Source organism: Octopus sinensis, linkage group LG1 (assembly GCF_006345805.1).
Source record: "Octopus sinensis linkage group LG1, ASM634580v1, whole genome shotgun sequence".
In the NCBI taxonomy this organism is placed as follows: Eukaryota; Metazoa; Mollusca; class Cephalopoda; order Octopoda; family Octopodidae; genus Octopus; species Octopus sinensis.
The window spans coordinates 2,797,701-2,807,600 of NC_042997.1; the positions used below are offsets into that span (position 1 = coordinate 2,797,701).

The following is a 9,900-nucleotide window of genomic DNA, read 5'->3' on the forward strand; positions in this document are numbered from 1 at the left end:
GAGTATACAGATTTTATCATACTTACGTAGACATGGATATATTCATAATTGCAAGCGTTTAAACCGCATGTACGCGCACATAGGTAAACATAGATTTAAGCCTATGATAATATTTTTGCTACTTCGTCATTGATTGGTATATATAATATTAATGAATGAAGTTTTTGTGAGTTTCAGACTTTATAGAGTGATAAATAACTCGAAAACAGAAACTGCTAGATTGATTCAATATCAGTTCTGTGAATATCCAATACAAAGGATGATTACTGTGTTATATGCGCATATTTACGCATAAATTCGCTTCTTTAAAATATGAAATTATTTTGTAAGCATTATTCCCTGAAGCAATGCATATTTTTTTTCTTTTTCTTCCTAAAATGAATGCACGCCACATTTCGAATATTACTTTTCTTTAGAAACCCAAAAGGATCGATTTACAAATTTAGACTTAACGGTAGGGATTATTTCAAAATACCACTTTTCGCTTAACAATTATTGTTTATCATATTTGTCAATTTCCTGTTATTCTTTATTAAATTTGTTAAAGTATTGATCAATACCTGTACTAAATATATGCAGGAAGGATGAAATTAGGTTAACGGCAAGAGAAGGACAGAGAAACTTAAATTTATATGAAATCGTAGGAATGGTGTTGTAACATTATGAACTTTAAAAGTCCGGCGGTGCCTATTGCTCATGGGGTTGAAATACAGCCGATTTCTTTAAGATGGACTATAAGAATGTGAAAGATAAGGAGGGCAAAAACTGTCTGTTTTAACCGAATGTCATTTTTCCTATTGACCACCAAATTATGCAAAACACTCATTTATTTCACAAAAAGATCAGGAAAATACTGAAAAACAATGTTTTTCGAAGCTTTGAAGCTTCTGTCTATATACTATTTTATTTAAAATCATACCTTCATATATACGTTGTCCGACATTGTTATCACGTTGTTTTCTACCGATGAGACATGATATAGTGCACTGTAACTATATAATGAAAACCGTTCGTAGGGTAATCCTGAGGCCAAATATATAAAGAAGCATCATAGCTACACATGCTATGAAAAAATACTGGCGGATTGTTCAACTGAAACTCTCAACAAAAGGTGAATACACCAGGGGCCGAGGAACAGAAATCCTGTACAGTAGTGTAAATCAGTTGCCATGCGGATATCACCATAAATTTAAAGATCATAGAAAATTAAAAACAAAAACAAAAAAAAACAACAAAAAAAAACAAAATAAACTGCGTTGCACTATTGAGAAACTTACTGATACCCTGCCTGGATTGCCTTATTAGCTGAAGTGAAGGAAGCATGTTCTTTGTCTATCTCCTTACTTTCTTGGAGATTTTAGGTAAATTTATAGTAATGTGTCCATCTGTTTTAATTTAATCAAATTCTACGTCTTTATGCAGCTGAAGATTGCTCTGAATTTAAATTGATGTAAATGATTGCATTCTTCAATTAAATGGAGTTGCTTGAAACGATCGTACTTCATTACCTCTGGATATCCTTTGTGCTTATTTTGAATTTAATCGCTTCATTTGGATTGTTTTCTTATATAAACAACGTCCACATATTTGAGTGATTCACAGGATTATTGTCAAATTTACCGTAACATGCAAGATGTTGTACAACACCTTAGCATATAGCCATAGTCATTGTTAGAGGGGAGCTAGACTTTTGTTTCAATGATACTTATATTATAAATTATCAATCTATATGTTTCAGAAGGTGGTTAAATATATTTCCTATTTTTATTTTATGATATAACTACTCAGAGAAAGGTAATTTATTGATCAGGAATTGAAAATGTTTTCCTTGAAATGACTTTCAGTCGAATTATTCATTAGTATTGGCTAATGGAGTATGAAAATATCACTATCCCTTTCATTTTAATATAGAAAATGATTTTTGTTTTTTGGCTTATCGTTTGCGCAGATATTTGTGATGTGTGAAGTTATATTTTTGACAAGCGATCAAATACTAGATATAAGGTAATGAAGTTTGCAAGTTAACCACTTATCAGAGAATCTTCAACATATTATTAAGAATATAAAATGGAAATACTGAATAATTTACAACACGAAGCGATGAATGAATGGACTGAATTTGAGCAATGAAAAAATATCAAAGCCATCAAATACGACGAATTTATACACAGATTGAGAAGATGTCAAACAATACTCGTTATTGAGATGGGTAGTGTTTCAACTTGATGATAGGACTACTCATACAATCCTTTCATTTACAAAAGTTTCACTCATGGATTGCAGTTGCCAAAATAACAAACATTTCCTGGTTGACCATATAAGCTCATATGTGATTTAACTTATAAAGTTGACATTCGATGTACACTTTTGAATTTGCAGCGTGTTATGCCCATGAAGAAAGTAAAAGGTCATCCTACAACCGAGTGTACAGGAACATGCTGAATAAGATAGTAAAGCCGTACATTTAATACAACGCTACTTAGTGCAACTGTACTCCAGCTCGACCGAGCGTTTACCTCATCTGCAAATATATTTTTCGTTGTATTTGCATTTAGGGTTACCAAGGAAAAATTCTGTATCCATGCCTGAGGACTCTCAGCAATGCAGAAAGACATGCAACTTAAGACGTATGTTGTCACATATGGGCGGATATTCCTGAGGAGGGTATTATCTCAGCAAATGTTCTTCCATGTTCGAGTTAACATGAATGTGTTAAATGTGATTAGACATACGGAATTACACACACACACACACACATATACATATATATATATATATATATATATATATATTATATATATATATATACATACATGCATATATATATATGTGTGGAGACGCATTGATTAGTGGTTAGGGTGTCAGCATTATGATAGTAAGATTGTGGTTTCGATTCCTGGACCGGGCAACACGTGTTCTTGAGCAAGACACTTCATTTCACGTTGCTCCGGTCCACTCTGCTGGCAAAAAATGAGTAACGCTGCGCTGGACTAGCATCCCGTCAAGGTGTGAAACACATACGCCGTTGAAATCGGGAAACCGGGCCCATGAGCCTGGTTAGGCTTTAAAAGGGCGCATTTATTTATTATTATTATGCATATATATAATTGGGTACACACAAACACACGAACATATATATATATATATATATATTATATATATATATATGGATATGTAAGCTTGGATATATATATATGTAAATATATATATACAAATACATGCATATACACAAAACAATTTATATATATACATATGTACATAGCCACACAAATATACGTCCATGTATATGAACACATACATGTGCATATATTGATATATACGCTTTTATTTTTTTACACGTATATAATCATATACATTTATCAATGCGCATTTGCATATATACAGGCACGCGTGCACACAAGCACAAGCATACAGAGAAATACGCTCATATAAAACACATATTCTGCGTGTGTGTGTGCTCGCACGCGCGCTTGCGTGCATGATTGTTTAACTGTGAGAGAGAATATGTTTTCTTACGCATCATATGTCTGTGTATATTATTGTTGTACTCCTTTAATGCAGGGCATCGCGAACGTATATTTTATAACCATGAGGTAGATGAGATTGATATCTGAATTCATTACAAGCATGTTGATTACGCTGATTCATGATAGGCAGTCTTAATGTGCAACAAATATTATTGGAATAATGATTAGTGTAGTTTTAATGGCTTGGCAAAATATGATTAAAAATATATAGCACGTACTGCTATTAATATTTATTCAATCTTTCCTAAATACATACTGATGATGAAATATTAATATTTCTCTAGTAAAGGGACCAGGTAGATTTATTTTACCTGTTGATTGAACATAAAACTAATTCCAAATAAGCACATACATTTTATATTGAATCGTAACTTATCCTCCATACCGATCAGAACTGGGGAACGAATCAGATGCTCATGGTACAGGAAAAAAAAAGAGAAAGAAATTATGTCATGTAAAATCAAAAGATTTACTAACACGATATAACATGATTACTGTTTGAGATTGTTCTACTGTGACTTTAATGGGACTTAGAATATATTTTATGGAATAACACAAACATTCAAGAATGTACACAAAGAAATAGAACATACTCATATAAAATATAAAGATACGGTGGAAGAAAAAAATGCGAAGAAGTTAACCGTTGATATGTTTAATAATTAATCTAAATAAGTTATTAAGGTACGGCTTTTATAGGCGAAGTTTAAAAATCAATTTATCATTTTCTTCACACCCGCGCGTATACGAAGGAACACATACAAACACATTCACACAAAATCATGAAAATAGTAGAACATCGACAAACACAAAATCACACCTACGAACACACTCGTGTAATTTTCTATGTTGCTACGCGGCAAAGTAATATAAACATCGTTAAACGTGATTAGAAAAATTCATAAAGATATATGTGAACGGTATTTACAACATAAAGATAATGTTTCTATATTTTATAATTTAATGACAGATAATGTCGAATATTGAAATTTGTTTCGTTGCGTGCTGCGTCATCAGCGAAGCTGGCGGGCATTCAACAGGAAAAGGAAAAACAAAAAAAAAAACAGAAATGGATACACCAACATGAACTAAACATAACTTGATACATTGAAAAAACATTATTTTTTTTCCTTTTAGAGTAACACAACGAATTTCACACACACACTTATTGCGATAAGCTAACACACATGTAAATACAGACTTTTTTTTTTCAAATATTAATAATATCAACCAGTCAATTAAGGGAAATTTTAACAGCATGAAGCAAACAGTATTAGGAAGTATGAAAAAAAAATGAGTAAAAGTGAGCGCAAATATATATTCACACACATACACACATGCACATACAAACACACACACACATACATGCACATGCGCACGCAAACACACACACACACTCACACACATAAACACACATACAAATATGCATTAGATATTAAACATATCTTCCAATACATTTATCATTATTTTGCAGTTTTGTTATTCGGTTTCTTATGAAATACATATTTGTGCCTTATAGTTATTTTGTGCTTTTATTACTTACTTATTCACTATATTCATGTGCATAAAATTGGGAAAAAAAAGTAAAGCAGTAATATGCTATCTATATTCTAATTAATTTACGCCAATATACGAGAGACACAGCACGAGTTGGTCCGAACATATATATTTTGTATCACTGAAAACGTTTCATTCGTGTATATTGTAATTTCAAATTCTATTCCACATTCACATCTCCAATATAAATATTTCTGCTGACAATTGCTGTAATAAAGATGCACGCAAACTCATACACACTCGCACACAAAGACACACACACAATCACTGACACAGACACACACACACACATAAATACGACGAGTTTCTTTTTGCTTCCTTATAAGAAATCCACTCACAATACTTTGGTAGGCCCGAGGCTATACTACACTGGTTCCCAAAAGTTTTAGGGCTGCCGCCTCCTTGACACAGAGGCACCATTCTTAGTGACTCCATCCCAACTAGCCCTCACAAACATAGACCTCTTTCAGAAGCAAATTGAAAGCAACCGTATTTAACATATAATACTTAACCTAATGAACCCATTACATTGTAGTTTTTACATGAATCAGTACCCCATTCTCAACCCACTCTTTACATGAATTGCTACTCCTTTATCGCCCCACTTTTCTTCAATGCCACCTTGGAGCTTTCAGATCCACTGCTATACTAGGGGATACTAACCCAAGGTGCCATTTCTTCTCTCTGTTTCTCTACCTGTCTCTCTTTATCCTCTCTCACATTCTTTGCTCCTCTTTCTTCCTCTCTCTCGTATTCTTTAATCCCTCTACTGCCCTTTCCCTCCCCTACCTCATGATAACTGTTCGACCAGGGAATTGTCGTGGTTTTTAGATCAACCGTCATCCAGACCCGCCACAATAGTCGAAAAGTCGAAACCCGCTTTCTTTTATTTATTTAGTCTCAAATGTACAAGTATTCTCGTCTTGTATGTCCGAAAGGCAGTCATTTGTTGTATGCGCTTCATTCCAGCTTTCTTGTTCTTATTTTCTTTTGTTGTATACATTCGTTTGCTTTTCCCAGAGGTTTAATGCTTTTAGTTTAACGCACTGGTACTTGCCGAACTCGAGCAGTCTCAGGTATAAATAATTATGAAACCGCTAGGACTTTCCGGATTCTGCCTGATGAGAAAATCTGCTACGAATCGTCAGTGTATCTTTTTTTTACGTTTGTTATGTTATCGTCTATATTTCCGTATGTTGCTTTTTTGTCGTCATTTATACCAAGTTTATACCAAGTAAACAACCTGTTGTTTACTTGGTATGGACGAATATTCCTTGAATATTATTAACGATTCTTCACTTCTCTTTCCTTCCCCGCTTTTCTCCTTTGTTCCTTCCTTTTCTCTTTTACTGTGTCTCACTTTCCCTCCATCACATTCCTCAGTCCCCTGATTTCATTTACCTTATCTCTTATTCCTTAGTCCCTATATTTCCCTCCTCCTTCTGCTTTTTTTCTTCGATCGTCTCGCTTGTACATTTTTCTCACTTTCTCTCTCTCTTTTCCCCTCTCATTCTTTAGTCTCTCTGATATATTTTCCCTTTGTCTTATTCTTTGTTCCTCTTTCCTCCCCGCCTCTTATACTTTAATCACTCTGCCCTCTAGAGTTCTTTCCCTCTCCTACCTGGTTATCGCTGTCAGGCTAGGGCATCGTTGTCCCTTTTCGTCCAGCCATCATCCAGACCGGTCACTTCATTCGGTAGCCCCGCTTGGTCTGTTAACCTTTTCCATTTCTCATTTGCGCCAGCCTACTACGTTCGTCTGATATTGGAAAGAATCTTTCCGTTATTTCTTTATTTAGCTATTGTACAAACATTTTCATTTTGTAGTGTAGCCAAAAAGCGTTTGTCATTTCTATATGTATAATTCATTTCTTTTTAGCGCTAGTCTTATTGCATCTGATAGTTGAAAGACACCTTCTGTTAATTATTTATTTGTAAATATACAATTATTTTCGTCTTCTATAACCGAAAAGTGATCATCTGTTGTATTCTAGGTTTCTTCCCCTTGTTTCCGTATTTTTCCTTCTTGTATATATTCGTTTGCTTTTTCCAGAAGGTTAATGATTTTAGCTTCAGGTTCTGGCATTTTCTAAATTCGCCTGGTCTCAGGGATAAATAGCTCCAAAGCCGCTAGATCTTTCCGGTCTCTGACTGATGAGGAAATCTGCCGCGAATGATCCTTGTATATTGCCTGTGTCTAGTTTCGCGTTTCTTATTTTATCATCTACTTTTCGGTGTTTTGTTTCTGTCGCGTTTTTGGTCTTAACTATATATGCATATATATATATATATATATATATATATATCAGCATGGCCTCATCTCTGAGCTGAAACTAGAATATATATATATATATATATATATATATATATATATATATATATATTATATATATATATACTAGCTGGTGTACCGATAATTCCGGAGGTAAGTATGTTCTATTGAAACGCCTTATTACCCAGATATAAGAATATAATTTCGTTATAACTGCCACACAATGTATATCTTCCGTTAAGACAAAAATTCCCAAAACCGTCAGCTGGAGGAAGCAGAGATTGTATGTATATAAATATATGAATGAATTTTTTGGAGAAAGTGCAATAATAACGTTCATACTCACTGATGGTCGCTCTCAGCGACTGCCTTTAACTTACGGAGTTCTTGTTTTTATTACTATCGAAAAGCAGTCAGAAGGTTAGACGTAGGTTTGAGAACAAATGATTTCGTTGGAGGTCTGTTATCTCCATCCAGACCCTCGTGGCCTAGAAGAGGTTACAAGTGTCAAGTAGCAAATGCATTAATCTGCTTAGCGAAGGCATTTGAGAAATATATAACTGCTATCATTCATATAAAAATTATTGTTTTACCGTGTAAAAAGCGCGGTTGAAGTTTTAAATAAAATTCGGAAATCGAGGATCGAATCAATGCTATGCTTTCATGAATCCATTACAAATACGTTGGGGAATAATAAATTTATCTACTGTCATGGAAAATGTGAAACTCAAAACAAGTAGAATACTCTTCAAATAAGTATGTATGTATAGAAATGTATGAATGAAGTGTTTAATGTCTAATATTCAAATTAAGGAAGTGCAATAATAATGTTTCGCAGTTCAAAACTGAGAGTAGTGAAAAAAAGAATTAGGTCAGTTGATCGTGAGAATCAACTATTGATCGCTTCAATAAAAACTGCAGGTGGTACGGGTTATTCCCCTTGGGGTGTTTAAATAAAATATTAGTCATATGTAGTAGATAGAAGGATCCATTTGAGGGGCCATATTATCGATATTTTCAACGATGTACGTATGTCACAAGGTTTCCAGATATGAGTTTTACTCACATGCCAGGCTTCATCAAAATCAATAAAACGGTGTAAGAGGATTTAGCTAGCAACGCCACAAACAAACACACACAAATTTTCGACTTACGTAGTATATATATATATATATATATATATATATCCTATGGCCTAGCATATTGAAAAATCTGAAGATTCAGAAAAATTATATTATATGCATATAAGAGGGATGACCACTAAGTGGATATCCATTATGCCAGAAGTAGACCGCCCATGGTCTTGCCACTAAGAAAAGATTGTTCTCAAGAAAATTCACCAAACGCCAGAACGTAAGCGAGCAAAACAAATTAAAAGATACAAAATATAATTATATTTTGCTTTGAGGATCACACTGATGATTTGTGGACATTACATAAGTTGTAGCAATGAAATCGGTTTTGTGATAAATCTTTATATTTTGTATATTTTAATTTGTCATGCTCGCTTACGTTCTGGTGTTTGCTGAATTTCCTTGATAACAAAATTTTCTTAGTGGCAAGACCATAGACGGTCTACTTCTAGCATAATAGATATCCACTTAGTGGTCATCTCTCTTATATGTATATATATATATATATATATATATATATATATATATATATATATATATATATATATATACATACACACACACACACACACACACACCACACACACACACACACCACACACACACACATATATATATATATATATATATATATATATATATATATTAAGAATAATCCTTCATCAGGGACTATATGAAAGAGTTAACTAGAGGGAAATAGTTGAGTTTAGTATGAGGAGATATTTTGGAAAATGAAATGTGTAGGAAGTATAAGGGAAACAAGAGTATCAAACTAAAAGTAAAAATATATGTAGCATGGTTCAGTTGCAATTCAATTTGCCAAGGAAATTGTTGTGTAGAATGGATATAAATGCTTCTCTTCCATGTTATGTAGATTCCGATAGGAGTTCATATTTTGTTATTACGAGCAGATAGCACGGAGACATAAATTCCCTAAATCCAAAGGGGTCTTCTGGTGTGAATGAAATTATGAGAATGTACTAGTAGAGGTTATTGGATAGATAGATGGAAGAGAATACATATGTATGTTAGGAGAATAATGATATTAGACAAAAGAATAGGGGAGGAAAGAAGAGAGAAAGAAAACGAAAGAAAAAATGAAAATAGAAGTGCTAGGTGGTGGTCACGATACTGTGAGGGAGATGGGTGAGGAGAGCTGTCAGTATAACAGGGATAAGGGAAGGGATAGACGGAAGAGATAAGAATGCAAGGAAGGAATATCTGTGAGAGGTATGAGAAGCATATATATATATCAATAAGTTGTGCACGCAGAGTGATGTCGTCTGGCAAAGATTGATCTTGAAATTCGCTTTGTATGCTTGCTCACATTTAACGTTCCAGCTCACGTCTGCTGTTTACAACAGTGTTTGAAATGTAGGGTGTAGAATGTGATCATCGCATGGATCATGACA

General features: G+C 33.8%; 1 protein-coding gene and 1 long non-coding RNA gene across 5 annotated transcripts in view; one reads left to right on the plus strand and one right to left on the minus strand.

Moving 5' to 3' along the window:
* Window positions 1-9,900, minus strand: part of LOC115219228 — a 532,468-nt gene that overhangs the window by 277,433 nt on the left and 245,135 nt on the right. The window lies entirely within an intron of this gene.
* LOC118765644 overlaps window positions 1-9,900 on the plus strand; it is a 28,887-nt gene that overhangs the window by 17,828 nt on the left and 1,159 nt on the right. The window lies entirely within an intron of this gene.